At 50.2% G+C, this 12065-nt stretch overlaps 1 protein-coding gene and 1 long non-coding RNA gene across 2 annotated transcripts in view; one reads left to right on the top strand and one right to left on the bottom strand.

Annotated features, from left to right (window-relative positions):
• Dpysl5 (dihydropyrimidinase like 5) overlaps positions 1-2026 on the bottom strand; it is a 77332-nt gene extending 75306 nt beyond the window's left edge. Inside the window, exon 1 of the mRNA XM_005073518.3 lies at positions 1857-2026. The gene's annotated coding sequence lies outside the window, so the exon portion shown is untranslated. The remainder of the gene's footprint in view (positions 1-1856) is intronic.
• A 284-nt stretch (positions 2027-2310) lies between these two features.
• Positions 2311-5488, top strand: LOC121133839. The gene is made up of 4 exons (XR_005870849.1): positions 2311-2679; positions 4179-4322; positions 4403-4488; positions 4901-5488. It is a non-coding gene; the product is annotated as an uncharacterized LOC121133839 (long non-coding RNA).
• Positions 5489-12065: the final 6577 nt, after the last annotated feature.

Below are 12065 nucleotides of genomic sequence, written 5' to 3'. Positions count from 1 at the left end.
AATTCTAAAACTCAAGAGCCGCACCCATGTCGTGTAATCCCCACCACTGAGGTTTACCTAATTTACCCCAAACCTCACCAGCCCTGAGGACTCATTTAGGAAGCATAGCAGCCCCCAGACTTGGGCTCAGGCGGTCTGGGCAGACAAAGCCTATTTTGCACCAAGGAGACCTTCGGCCTCTGGGACTTGCCTCGCTGCCATACTGCTCCGCGCCACTATCTGAACTCGTCAATCTCGTACAGCGGGGACAGAGACACGCAGCAGCCCAAGCGACACTAGAAGCCGCGGTGGGGGGGGCACACTGTCCCCGGGCTCCATAGCCGGGGGGAAACATGCGACCCCCATTCAGAATTCCCAGGGGTACCAGGTGCCCTAAGGCAAACCCCAGAGGCAGCACGTGCTCCGAGGTTTCTCGGCGAGCGTTTTCTGCACCAGAACACCTCACACTTGAATTATGGGGCGGGGGTCTTTGCTTCGACGACGGGAGGACACTACACAGGCTATTGTTCTCGGGGTCTCCGGGGCGGGAGACGCCGCCCCCCCATCCGCCTCCCGGGCAGCATCTGCCACTGGGCAAAGCCTTTCAGCTAAGCGCGAACAGGGTGTGCCGGGGGGCGCTGCGGATTATCATAAAATACTAAACGAGTCCCCATGGGTTGTTCCAAGCTTAGAAACAAAGCTCCTAGCCGAGCCAGCCCAGCCCCGTCGGGGACCCGCCACCGGAGCTCCCTTCCCAGTCCAGGGACCACGCCCAGCCAGCATCTCAGGCCCCACGGCGACTGGCCTAGAGCTGAGGGTCTTCAGGCAAAGACTCGCCCCTCCTTCAGGGGGACCCCTCCCCCGCTCAACCTCAGCCCCCTCCCCACGCCTGTCTACTCTCCTCAAACCCGGGAGGTCTCCACCCTCCCTCATCTCTCCACCCCTCTTCATTCTTCAGACCAGCCTCGCCTCGCGCCACCTGCGCGGAGCTTCAGACCCACCCCCCACCCACCTCTCTCAGCCCTTCCCGAGCCACGGCCGCCTCCTCCCTCGGATTCGATCACCTGTCCCCACCCAGCTCCCCGGTTTTCTTTTGCTCCAATTCAGGCCTCCGCCCCCCCGTTTGTCCCCTTCGCAGTTAGCCTCCAGCCAGCTCCCCAGGCCCCGGGGCGTCGACGTCCCTCGCCCACCAAGATCGATGCTGCGCGGCGGACTTGGCGACGGGGCTCCCGCGGAGGGACCTAGGGCCGCGCCGCTAGGGGCTGGGCAGATGCAAGAGGCCTTTGTGGTTCCCGCAGGTGCCTCGAAGGCCTCCGCTCTGCTGCGAGCGGGACAGAAGATACAGACGGTCCGGGTTTGGTCCAGGTTGGGCAGATCTCAACCCGGAGGCGAAAGGAACCAAGGAGGTGTATCTGGGCGGTGGGTGGGAACCGGGGACAGTGGCGATCCAGGGACATCCCGAAGGGCAGGTTGGCCACTAATGAAACGCTCCCCGCCCCCGTAGTCCCACCCTTTTAGCCATTTACCGTACGTCGACCAGCAACGGCAGCGCGACTACTGGGTGCTCGGCGTGAATCCCTTCAACTTGGCCGCCTCCTCACCCTAGTTATTTGCAAATCTCCCCAGCACACATTCAACGCCTTAAGGCGACGCAAGGCATCAAGCCGAGCTCGGTGGGCGTACAAAGAACCGGACTAGTGCCCCACCTTAGTCCGAATGGCTACCCCAAGCCTAAACATCTCTCTCCGCGGCCCGGGGAGCCTAGGCGCATCCCAGTTCCCTCCCTTTTGTGCGCTTCGTGGAGAAACAGAGACAGCGGGATGGATGCTCCAGCCCGGGAAGGTTAAGCCCACCACCCTCCTCTCGCCATCACCCACTCCTCCAGGATGCTGCGACTACGCGGGTCCGTCCGACGGTCGGTCTCCGGGTCTCGCCGCGGCGGGGTAGCTGCGGATGCACGGGGCTGGAGCGGCTGCTAGCGCGCTCGCTCGGTGGCCGCCTTGCGCGCCTGGAGCTGGAGTCCGGAGTGGCGAGCGGGGGTGGGGAGGAGGGTGGGGGCTGGGAGCCGCCTGGGCCAATCACGGATCCGAGGGCTCCGCCCCAGCGCTCGCCACCTCACACTAGCAGGTTAGGGGGAGGCGGGACCAGCAGCGTCCCGCATCCTTCGAGCGGCTGCCGCCTTTGGGACTACATATCCCGACAGTCCCCGTTGCAGGACCGGGGTCTGAGAGGGGACAGAGGGCACGGCCCCAGAACCTCTACAGCCCCCAGCCCTCCCAGCGCCATTCTCCGCGTTCCTTTCGGGTCCCATGGTAACTAGTTACACTCCACAAAGCCCCGGCGCTAAGGCGCGCAGATGTACGGGTCCCCTGGGAGAGTCTGGGGCGGCTCCCGAGGACACACCGCCTCCCCTTCCCCTGCAAAACCCCACCCGAGGGGCTGAAACAATGCGGCGGCGGCGGCGGCGGCTCTCCGAAGCTGCGGGTCCCCACTTGCGCCACCGGGTTAGCGCGCTACCGGGTCTGACGCCGGCGGGATTGCAGGCTGGAGAGAGCGGGTGGCCGATTGGTACAGGAAAACTGTTCTAGACCACCAGAAAGGTCACTCTGGGTCGCCTCGGTTCGCACCTGCCGGATCTGAGGTCTCGAACCCACAGCTCGTTCTCTGGATGTGTACAGTTTTGTCCTGCACAGCGGCCAGGTTCAAGATGCCTATACTATTTTTGACATCTCCTCTAGAAGATAGTGAAATCTCTGGAGTGTGTGTGTGTGTGTGTGTGTGTGTGTGTGTGTATGCATGCGTGCGCGTGCGTTTGTGTTTTAAACTCAGTTCATTTCAGCGTCACCTCTCCTTGTTTTATTTCCTGTTGTTTTAACGGTCTTGTTCTGTAGCCCCCGCTAGCCTAGAACTTGCAGTGATCCCCCTGTCTCTGTCTTCCTGGTGAAGGGATTACAGAAGTACGCCACCTCACCCTGCCCAGTTTCACCTTTGTATACACTTGATTTGACAAAAAACAAACAAACAAACAAAACCAATCCCGTAAAAGGGGCCAGCGGAACCCCTCTCCTTTAACTAACCTACCACACCCAAGCATTTCCCCGAACTCCTTGTTAGTCCCCAGTTGAGGTGGGAGCTTAAATATGGCTTCAGAATTTGATGTCACCCCAAAGATGTTGCAAAACCGTGTTGAAATGCAGCATCGATCCTGCCCCTCACCCCTGCTCTGGATTCCTGGGGATCTCCCACTGCTGTTGAAGAAGAGGGTTCCTTGCAGTCTCCCCTTGGTTCCGCGGGTGGGGATGTGGGTATAAATCCCCCGGTTGCCTTCCTGGGTTGTTTTTCTCTGATTTTCAGAGAAAATCGTACTTTGTAACTTCGGTTGGAGGGAGCCGGATCCACTGAATTTTAACAAAATGCGCAACAGCTCACGAAACCCCAGTCCTCCAAACTGTGGGGTCCCAGTGGGCGATCCATTCTGGATGAGTTTAGGGCCACATAGGCTTGCATCTAGAGCAGCGGTTCTCAACTTTCTAATGCTGCGACCCTTTAATACAGTTCCTCGTGAGTGGTGACCCCCCAACCATAAAATGATTATACTTCATATCTGTAATTTCTCTAGTTATGAATCATAATGTAAACATCTGCCTTTGACCCCTGGGTTGAGAATGAGAACCGCTGGTCTAGGAGATGCGGGGTTGTTCCACTTGCTCTCCAATTCTGAGAGGAATTTTTTTTCCTGCCTTCTCTCTTATATGTGCTGGTAGTAAGCTTGAGCAAAGAACTTCCAGTCAAGTTTAGGGTGATCCTCAAAACCCCTCTAACCTTAGAGGGCCTGGGATGTGTCTGAGAAAATTGCTCCAGCTTGGGGCCCTGCCTATGGTCTCCCCAACTGTCCCAGGAAATTTTTGCAAAATGCATTGAGCCTCTGGAAAGTGTAGTTAATCACCCAGCTAGTTCAGAGCATCAAGGGCCTCTAATCACCCGTTGCCTAAGGTGGAGGGAGCTCCCTAGTGGCAGTAAGCATTTTCTGCAGCTTAGCTGGGCTCTATTTGAATGCTTGCTTTCTCAGACTGCTAGCTGGCCTACAAGACTGATAAAAAATCTTACCCAAACCTGAGGTTTCAGGTAGTCTCAGTACCTGATTTTTAGCTATTTCATTTTTTGATTAATTTATTCTCTTTTATTTAATTTGAGCGCAGAATCGCCTTTCTCTGGATTTGAATACTTGACTTTGGCAGAGGAGCCCATCCTGAGCCTTAGCTTCTTTGTATGCATCCCAGAGACAACATGCATTTCATGAGGGGATTTGTATAAAGGGCATAGCCCACCGTCTGGCACACAGAGTGAGTACTCACGAATGTAACTATTTATTCGAAGTTGTGGAACAATGTGAGGAATATAAAAACACATGTCTCTTCTACAGGAATAGCCACAACTGTCAGTTTGGTGTGACCGACGTACTGTATGTAGCACTCTTTATGTAAGGTCAGATAAAGCAGATGAAATCAGGTGAGGAGAAGCCGGTTCTGAACCCATCGCTATGGAATGGAGGAGCCATGTTTTATGTGGCTGTTGAGTTGATGGGTGGTTCTGAGCAGGGCTCTGAGAGTCCAGGATGATGCAGTATGAGCTTGTGGATGGAGGAACCTAGGGGTGTTTGGGAGAAAGTCGAGGACCTCCGCATGGAAGTCAAGACCATCCATGAGTGGAGGTGGTGGGAGAGAAGTAAATAGGCAAAGATTGGGGCCAGACCCACAAACCAAGGGTACTAGGTGTTTCAAGTCCACATGCACTGGGTTTGAAATAACCTTACAACAAATGAGAACAAGGAACACGTTGGGGGCTGTCATAAAAGGAGGAAGGACTTAAACTCTGGCTACGAGCTGCGTCAGTCAGTATACCGCACATCCTTCTGTCCTAGAGTTCCACACAGTGAGGTAAAGGCACTCATTTCTTACCGGGTCAGCTTACTCTGAGACGCCCCGAAAGTTACGCTGTTGTGAGGAGCAGAAGGATAATTCCAAAGGACTTCTGCTTGATGGAAAACCAGTCTCTGCTCTTGCAGCTTCCTCCCCCTCCCACCCGGGAGGCTGACTCTCCAGAGTAAACAGTACATGATTCCTGGATGGCTTATTGACATTCCTCTAGCTGCAAACAAGTCTATCCCCTTCTGTTTCTCTTCTGGCTTCTGGGAAAGGGGTCTCCAGGACAGTGAGAAGCTGTGCTAAGATTCTTCTGCTGGGCACACCTTCAACCCCAGCACTCAGGAGGCAGAGGAAGGTGAATCTCTGCGTTTGAGGGCAGCCTGGTTCCTGGTGAGGTGGACAGCCAGGACTACACACAAAGACCCTGTTTCAATCCCACTCCAGGAAAAGGTTCTTCATCTCCTGCTGTTGTCAACTTCTGTTCCCACACATTTCTCAGCAACAACCCTATGTGCAGAACACTTTCAATTCTATCTAGCAATTAAAATAACTGTGAGCAGAGAACCAAAACCTCTGTATCTAGGTCATTGTCACAGAGCGGGAGCCAAAACAGGGACAAGAAAACAGAAAAAAACGAAACTCGAGAGAGGAAGATAGGACACAGGAAGCACGAAGAGAAGGCATAAAGGTCTGTACGAGATGTGGCAGGGGTGAGATGGGCAGTGTCAGGGTTGAGCTCTCATCTAGTAAGAGCAAGTCCTGTGTTCAATTGCCACATAGCAAACAATCGGATACATAATCAGGACAGTGGGAAATGAGACTCAGGCCATGCAGCCTGACACAGGAGACATAGGAGAGAGGACCCAGAGGGGCTGGAGGTGGGTGTTTAATGAAAACATTAAAGTTAGTTCTAGTGTGTCATCACTGTCTGAAAGGCTGAGAACACTCCAGAAACTAAAGGCCTTCTAGCCTGTGGTGTGATTTTATTTACCATAGTTTTTCAATTGCAAACTTAAAATAAAAGCTCATCCTCTTTTCCAATCAGAATGTTGCAACCCACATCACGGAAGAATCGCAGGGTCATTCTAGATGGTCTAGCCCGGTATTTGAAATCCACAACTCAAAACTTGTATTTCTTTCACGTACACAGAGAGTCTTGGAGTCGGAAGGAACCAAGAAATCGCTGGCTCTTACAATGCCAACGTTATACAGATGAGGATAATGAAGCTTTGTTTTCCACTCTTTTCTCCCTCAACAAAATTTGCTTGTGTACTAAGCAAGAATAATAATGAGGGCGAGAAAGCAACTCTTAGGATCACATCAGAGAACAGGGAGCTTGAGGCAGATCTTTAATCACCTTTTTGTCCTCCATCTGTCCCACCCACAGCACACTGCCTCATTAGCCCCCTGGGGGCTGAGGACATTGGAAAGCCGGCCTCTGCTCTTGATTAGTTTATAAAATTTTATTTTTTTAAAGTAGTCAAGAAACTATTACTACATGGTTAGTTTAATGCTCTGCAATGGTTAATCTTCACTGTCAGTTTGAATGCTTCCAGAGTCATGTTGGAAGCACACCTAGAGTGTTTGCTGAAAGGTTTTAACTCAGGCGGGAAGACCTGTCTTGAATGTGGGAAGTGCCATTCTGTGGCAGGGAAGAGGTTTGCAGGGGTTTTTCTCCCCATGGATACCGTGCGGACCAAGTGTGGGTGCAGAGTGGACAAAGTGTGGGTGCAGTGTAGACGAAGTGTAAGGTGTGGAGCAGTGTGACTGCGGCCGGAGCTGCTCTTGATGCCCCTGCCTCCCTGCAAAGGGCTCAAGCCGAGAGCCCACGTAAACTCCCTGCCTCCCATTGCATGCTTCAGGTATTTTGCTACAGCAGTGAGGACAGTAATGAAGAAGTCAGCCCAGCAATGTGATTAGCCATCTCCTTCTGCAGCTTACTGCATTTTCAAGCTGGGAGGCAAAATAAACACTTTCTTTCCTTAATTTGTGTCTGTTGGGTGTTTTGTAACATCACAATAACTAGTTCACTCACACTCACCCATAGTCACCTAAATATTCTATGTGACTTTGTGGTTCTTTATCTTTACACTGTACAGTTATATCACTGGTCCTTCTTGTTTTGTTTATCTGTTTGTGGTTTTTTGTTTGTTTGTTTTAGTGTGAGTCTCTCTCTATAGCCCTGGCTGTCCCGGAACTCACTATGTAGACCAGGCTGGCCTCAATTCACATAGATCTGCCTGCCTCTGCCGGCATATACCACTGCACCTGGCTTTTCTGGTCCATTTTTGAGTCAATATATGTTATAGGTATAATGTTTTATTTTTCTTGCATGAGTGTGGTCTGTCTGTCCATCTTATGTTGAGTTACCTTTCCTTCTTGCTAGAGATGAGTTTCTTAAACCTGTGTGGCTTCACTTTCTTTTTCTGGTGTCCTGGGGGAAGAACACCTCTCCCCTGACTCAGAAACTGCGCTCCAGGCAGGGGCTGATGGTGGTGCCAAGTGTGACTCTGCTGTCAAGGATGTCATTGACCTTGCTTTGTCCAGAAATATTCAAACTCATATTAACCAACCACAAGTGCCAACCTTTTTTTTTTTAATAGAAAATAGATTCTCTCATACAAAAGTTCTAATCACAGTTTCCCCTCCCTACACTCTTCCCAGGACCCCCTCCCCCAGACTTCCAAGGCAACAGATAGGAGTAATAGAGTCCTAACAGCAGACAAAAGAGCCAGACAAAAGCCCGCCCCGCTGTTAGGGTCCCACAAAAACCAAACACCAAGCTAACAGGTATAACATATGCAGAGGACTCGGCGCAGCCCCTTGCAGGCCCTGTGCTTACTGCTTCAGTCTCTGTGAACCCGTGTAAGCCCTGCTTAGTTGATTCAGTGAGCTGTGTTCTCCTAGTGTCCACCCCTCTGACTCCAATCTCCACCCCACTTCTGCAGGGTTCCCTGAGCAATAAGGGAAGGACCCGACGGCAACCTCCAATTTAGACTCTCTCTCCACATACTGTCTGGCTGCGGGTCTCCGCACCCAAGCCTCTCTGATGACGACTGGAGAAGGCCAGGTGCCATTCTTCATAGGAAAACATAAGACTCCCCTTTCGACACCTCTTTTGATAGAGAGGGTTCTTGTGTACAAATAACACAAGCAGCCAACCCAAGGGCATCTTTGTGTGTGCCAAGCTCTGTCCCACACAGCCCTGCATTGACTTAATGTGGTCAAAGAGAACACGAGGCTGGAAAAGAACTGTTTTTACCATTGGTAGGAGAGATATTCTTACCAGCTGGCTAGTGGGAGAGAGGTGGGGGCTGATACCAGGACTCACCAGGAAGCTGTTTGTTTTGAGATGTGATCTCACTATGTAGCCCAGGCTGGTCCCCTGAGTGTTGGGATTATAGGTGTGCTCCATCAGGTCCAGATCCCAACAAGTATTCATAGTCGTTTGTGATGTGCTCAGCGTGCACCGTAACCCTGATCTCTGTCTTGAGGGCCAATTCTCTGTGAGAAAGGAATTGCTCTGGGTCCAGGATTCTGTGGGGGACAATAGGAGGGCCCCTTATTCCCTTAGCTCACAGGACAGAATACTGGGGGATAAAATAAATCCCAGAGTGAATGTTTAACACTTGAAGAGGTCCATGTGAGGTTAGAGGTCAGGTCCCAGACCAGAATAGCCTGGGGTGATAGATTATTTATGATTTAATAAAGCTTGCCTGCAGGATCAGAATGCAAAGCTAGCTATATCCATAGAAACTGAGCAGTGGTGCACACACCTTTAATCCCAGGACTCAGGAGACAGAGGCAGATGGATCTCTGTGAGTCCAAGGCCACCCAGGGCTACACAAGTGTGAATCAGTCTAAAAGAGAAACAGAGCGCACGCCTTTAATCCCAGCACAGGAGAGAATATAAGGAGCTCAGTGCAGTCTCAAAAAGCAGTCTAGGATTCTGAGGCTGGTGGAGAGCAGTGCAATCTGGAGATGCCATCTGAGTTCAGTGGATCACCCCTTCTGTCTGAGCATTGGTAAAGATGAGAACCCTCTAGTGGTTGGCTGCTTTGCTTCTCTGGTCTTCAGTTCGAACTCCAATATCTGTCTCTGGGTTTTTGCTATTCGTGTTTCAATGGCTTACCCATGGGTGAAGATGGTCAAGAATGGGACATTGGCCTTCAAAGGCTACGTGTCCTGTGTGTGGTCAAAAGCAGGAAGAAGGAAGGAAAGCAGCATTTATCCATGTTGCTGTAGGTCCCGGCTCTTCCTGAGTGTTCTGTTTTCATGCAAAGAACCAGGCTTCATCATTTGTGGAGACTTTTTTCTCATAGGGTCCCAGGTTTAAGAATAACTCCCAAAGAATGTTCAAGAAACATAAATGGCTTGGGAGCTTGTGGCCTGATATTGCATTACAATTTGCTCATAGTAAATAAAGCCCCAGTCTGGCAGCTTTAAAATGTAGTCTTTTCAAAATTGCATTTTATTGATTTCTTTTTATTGTAGAAGCAGGTTTGTTTGTTATGGGAACATTATAGAGGATGTTAAAAAAAAAAAAAAAGGAAAATTCCACACCTACAGTTCCCTCCTTCAGAGAGAATCACAACAAAGATTTTGGCATCGCATTTCTCTCCCAGTGCTCTTATTTTTGTTGTTGTTTTTGTTTTTTTACAAACAGGGTCCCATGTAGCCCAGGCTGGTCTTAAATGCCCTAGAAAGGCTGAACTTGAACCCCTGATCCTCCTATGCAGACTTCCAAGGGCTGGAATTAAGTGTGAGCCACCTTGTCTAACTTATTTCTCTATTCTCTTAGCATAATTTTTTTCTCATTAAAAATGAGATTATATTTTAATTTTTTTTTTTTTTTTGGTTTTTCGAGACAGGATTTCTCTGTGGCTTTGGAGGCTGTCCTGGAACTCACTCTGTAGACCAGGCTGGCCTCGAACTCACAGAGATCCGCCTGCCTCTGCCTCCCGAGTGCTGGGATTAAAGGCGTGCGCCACCAACGCCCGGTTTGAGATTATATTTTAAATGGCACTTGTTTAGCCTCAAAACAAAAAACAAAAAAAACCTTTCTGTCTTAACTCATTTTTTTCCATAAAAAAAAATCTGAATGGCTTTTGACTATGCAAATGATGACTGGGGATCCTTCTGTTGGGATGAGACATTGTCTCATGGTACTTGTCATCAGGCGGCTAGCCGCAATGATAACTTGAAATATGACAAGTCTGATACACACTGAATTACAGAGACAGGTCAAAAGTGCTCCACTCCCCACCCCAACATACGATAAATCATTAGAGATTCCGCATTGGAATGCTTGGGCTCAACACACTGTGCTCTTAAAGTTAATTGATGTCTTTTGAGTTTTAAAAACACAGCTCTTAGGTTTCTAGAAGACCCTACCTAGGCCTCCATTCTTAGGAGCCTGCCCTGTTCTTTGTCTTTGGAGACTTGGCAGCTCTGCAAGGGAAGACATTGTGAGAAGCCTGTCTGTAGCAAAAGAGTGTTTCCCGGAAAAGACGACACCGACCTCCGTTCCTGGAAGAAGCCAGTCTGGCCTCCGTTAGCAAATTCTCTTCAGTATTTCCAGCTTTCTGTCTTTTGGATCTCTCTGACCCAATTTGTATAAGTTATGGGTTTCTGTGGGGACACTATTTGGAAATCCATTCCGTCCTACCACAAGTTCAGATAGCTCAACTTGCTTCTATTGTCTCTAAGACATTAGCTTAATGGCTACAGGATGCCCGGGCCTCAGGGGTGACCGGCTATCTAATGACAATAGAGTTGGGCCCAGGGGGGTTTACTCTCACCCTGAAGGCTGGTGATAGTGCAGCTATGAGGCGCCTGAAGCCTAGCAGTACCTAGTGTCTTTAGGATTAGGGGAAGTAGTTGCTACTTGCCCGTTATACATGATAATAGAAGTCTTCTGCCACAGTCCCCACCTTTAGTTGGTTACTTAAGATGGTGTATGAGTAAACTGAGGTGCATTCAGTATGGACTGAAACTGCCCTCCTGAAAGCTGTTCTGTGTCTCTGACTCTTAACTCTCTTAGCTAGCCTTTCCCTCATCCACTCCCCTCCCCCACTCAGGAGCAGACCTGGGACTGGTCCCAACTGTAGTCTCACAAACACCAGTCTGCAGCAGGGCCCCACCTCATCCATCAGTTATGTACGTCTTTGATATGTGTTCCTGTTATATATTTTTTAAAAACATTTTTTTTGGTTTTTACGAGACAGGGTTTCTCTGTATTGTTTTGGAAGCTGTCGGTCCAGCCCAGCCTCGAACTCACAGAGATCCGCCTGCCTCCCGAGTACTGGGATTAAAGGCGTGTGCCACCACCGCCTGGCTAAAAACATTTTTAAAGATTTATTCATTTATTATGTGTACAGAGTTCTGTCTACATGTCTGCCTGAAGGCCAAAAGAGGGCACTAGATCTCATTACAGATGGTTGTGAGCCACCATGTGGCTGCTGGGAATTGAACTCAGGACCTCTAGAAGAGCAACCAGTGCTCTTGTAGTGACCAGCCTCCCTGTTTTAGCAGCCATGACAGGCTACCATGTGCTTGCATGACCTTGCGGCTCCTGTCCTGGTCACTAAGATCAGATGCCCTCCTCGTGGCAAGGAGCCAATCAGAAGTTAGCTGGCAGGGCTGTGCTTTATGGCTCTGGGTGTGCTTCACAGACAGTGCACAACAGTGACCTGCAGAACATAGCAACTGCCCCGGGAGGGCCTATGGGCCATAACAGCCAGTTGACCAATCAACACAGGGCGGGTCACCCAAACCTGGAAGTGCACCAATCCTGAGACTGTTTCATACCCCTAGACACTCCCCTTACGCTGCCTCGAGGTTGCTTGGGGTTTTTCTCCAGCCATCCGCCATGGTGGCAGGAGAAGGGCCCGAGCTAATGGGGTTAGCTTGTTAAATAACTAATATAAAGGACTCTTTACTTTTGCATCGAAATGGGCCTCTTGGTGATTTGGGGGTTCAGAATTTGGGCACAACACTCTTAACTGCTGAACCATCTCTCTATAGCCCATGTGTTCCTGATATATTACGAACCAATCATGAGTCACAATTTTGTCATTTAAAAAGTGTATGTTAGCCATTGTTCTTCAATGGCTGTGGGAGGTCGTTCCAAGGTGTCCAGTGAAGTCCAGAGGAGCTCAC

Source organism: Mesocricetus auratus, unplaced genomic scaffold (genome assembly GCF_017639785.1).
Source record: "Mesocricetus auratus isolate SY011 unplaced genomic scaffold, BCM_Maur_2.0 Super-Scaffold_100024, whole genome shotgun sequence".
NCBI classification, from domain to species: domain Eukaryota; kingdom Metazoa; phylum Chordata; class Mammalia; order Rodentia; family Cricetidae; genus Mesocricetus; species Mesocricetus auratus.
The sequence above is the reverse complement of the archived record's forward strand: the minus strand, read 5'-3'. Positions and strand labels throughout refer to the sequence as shown.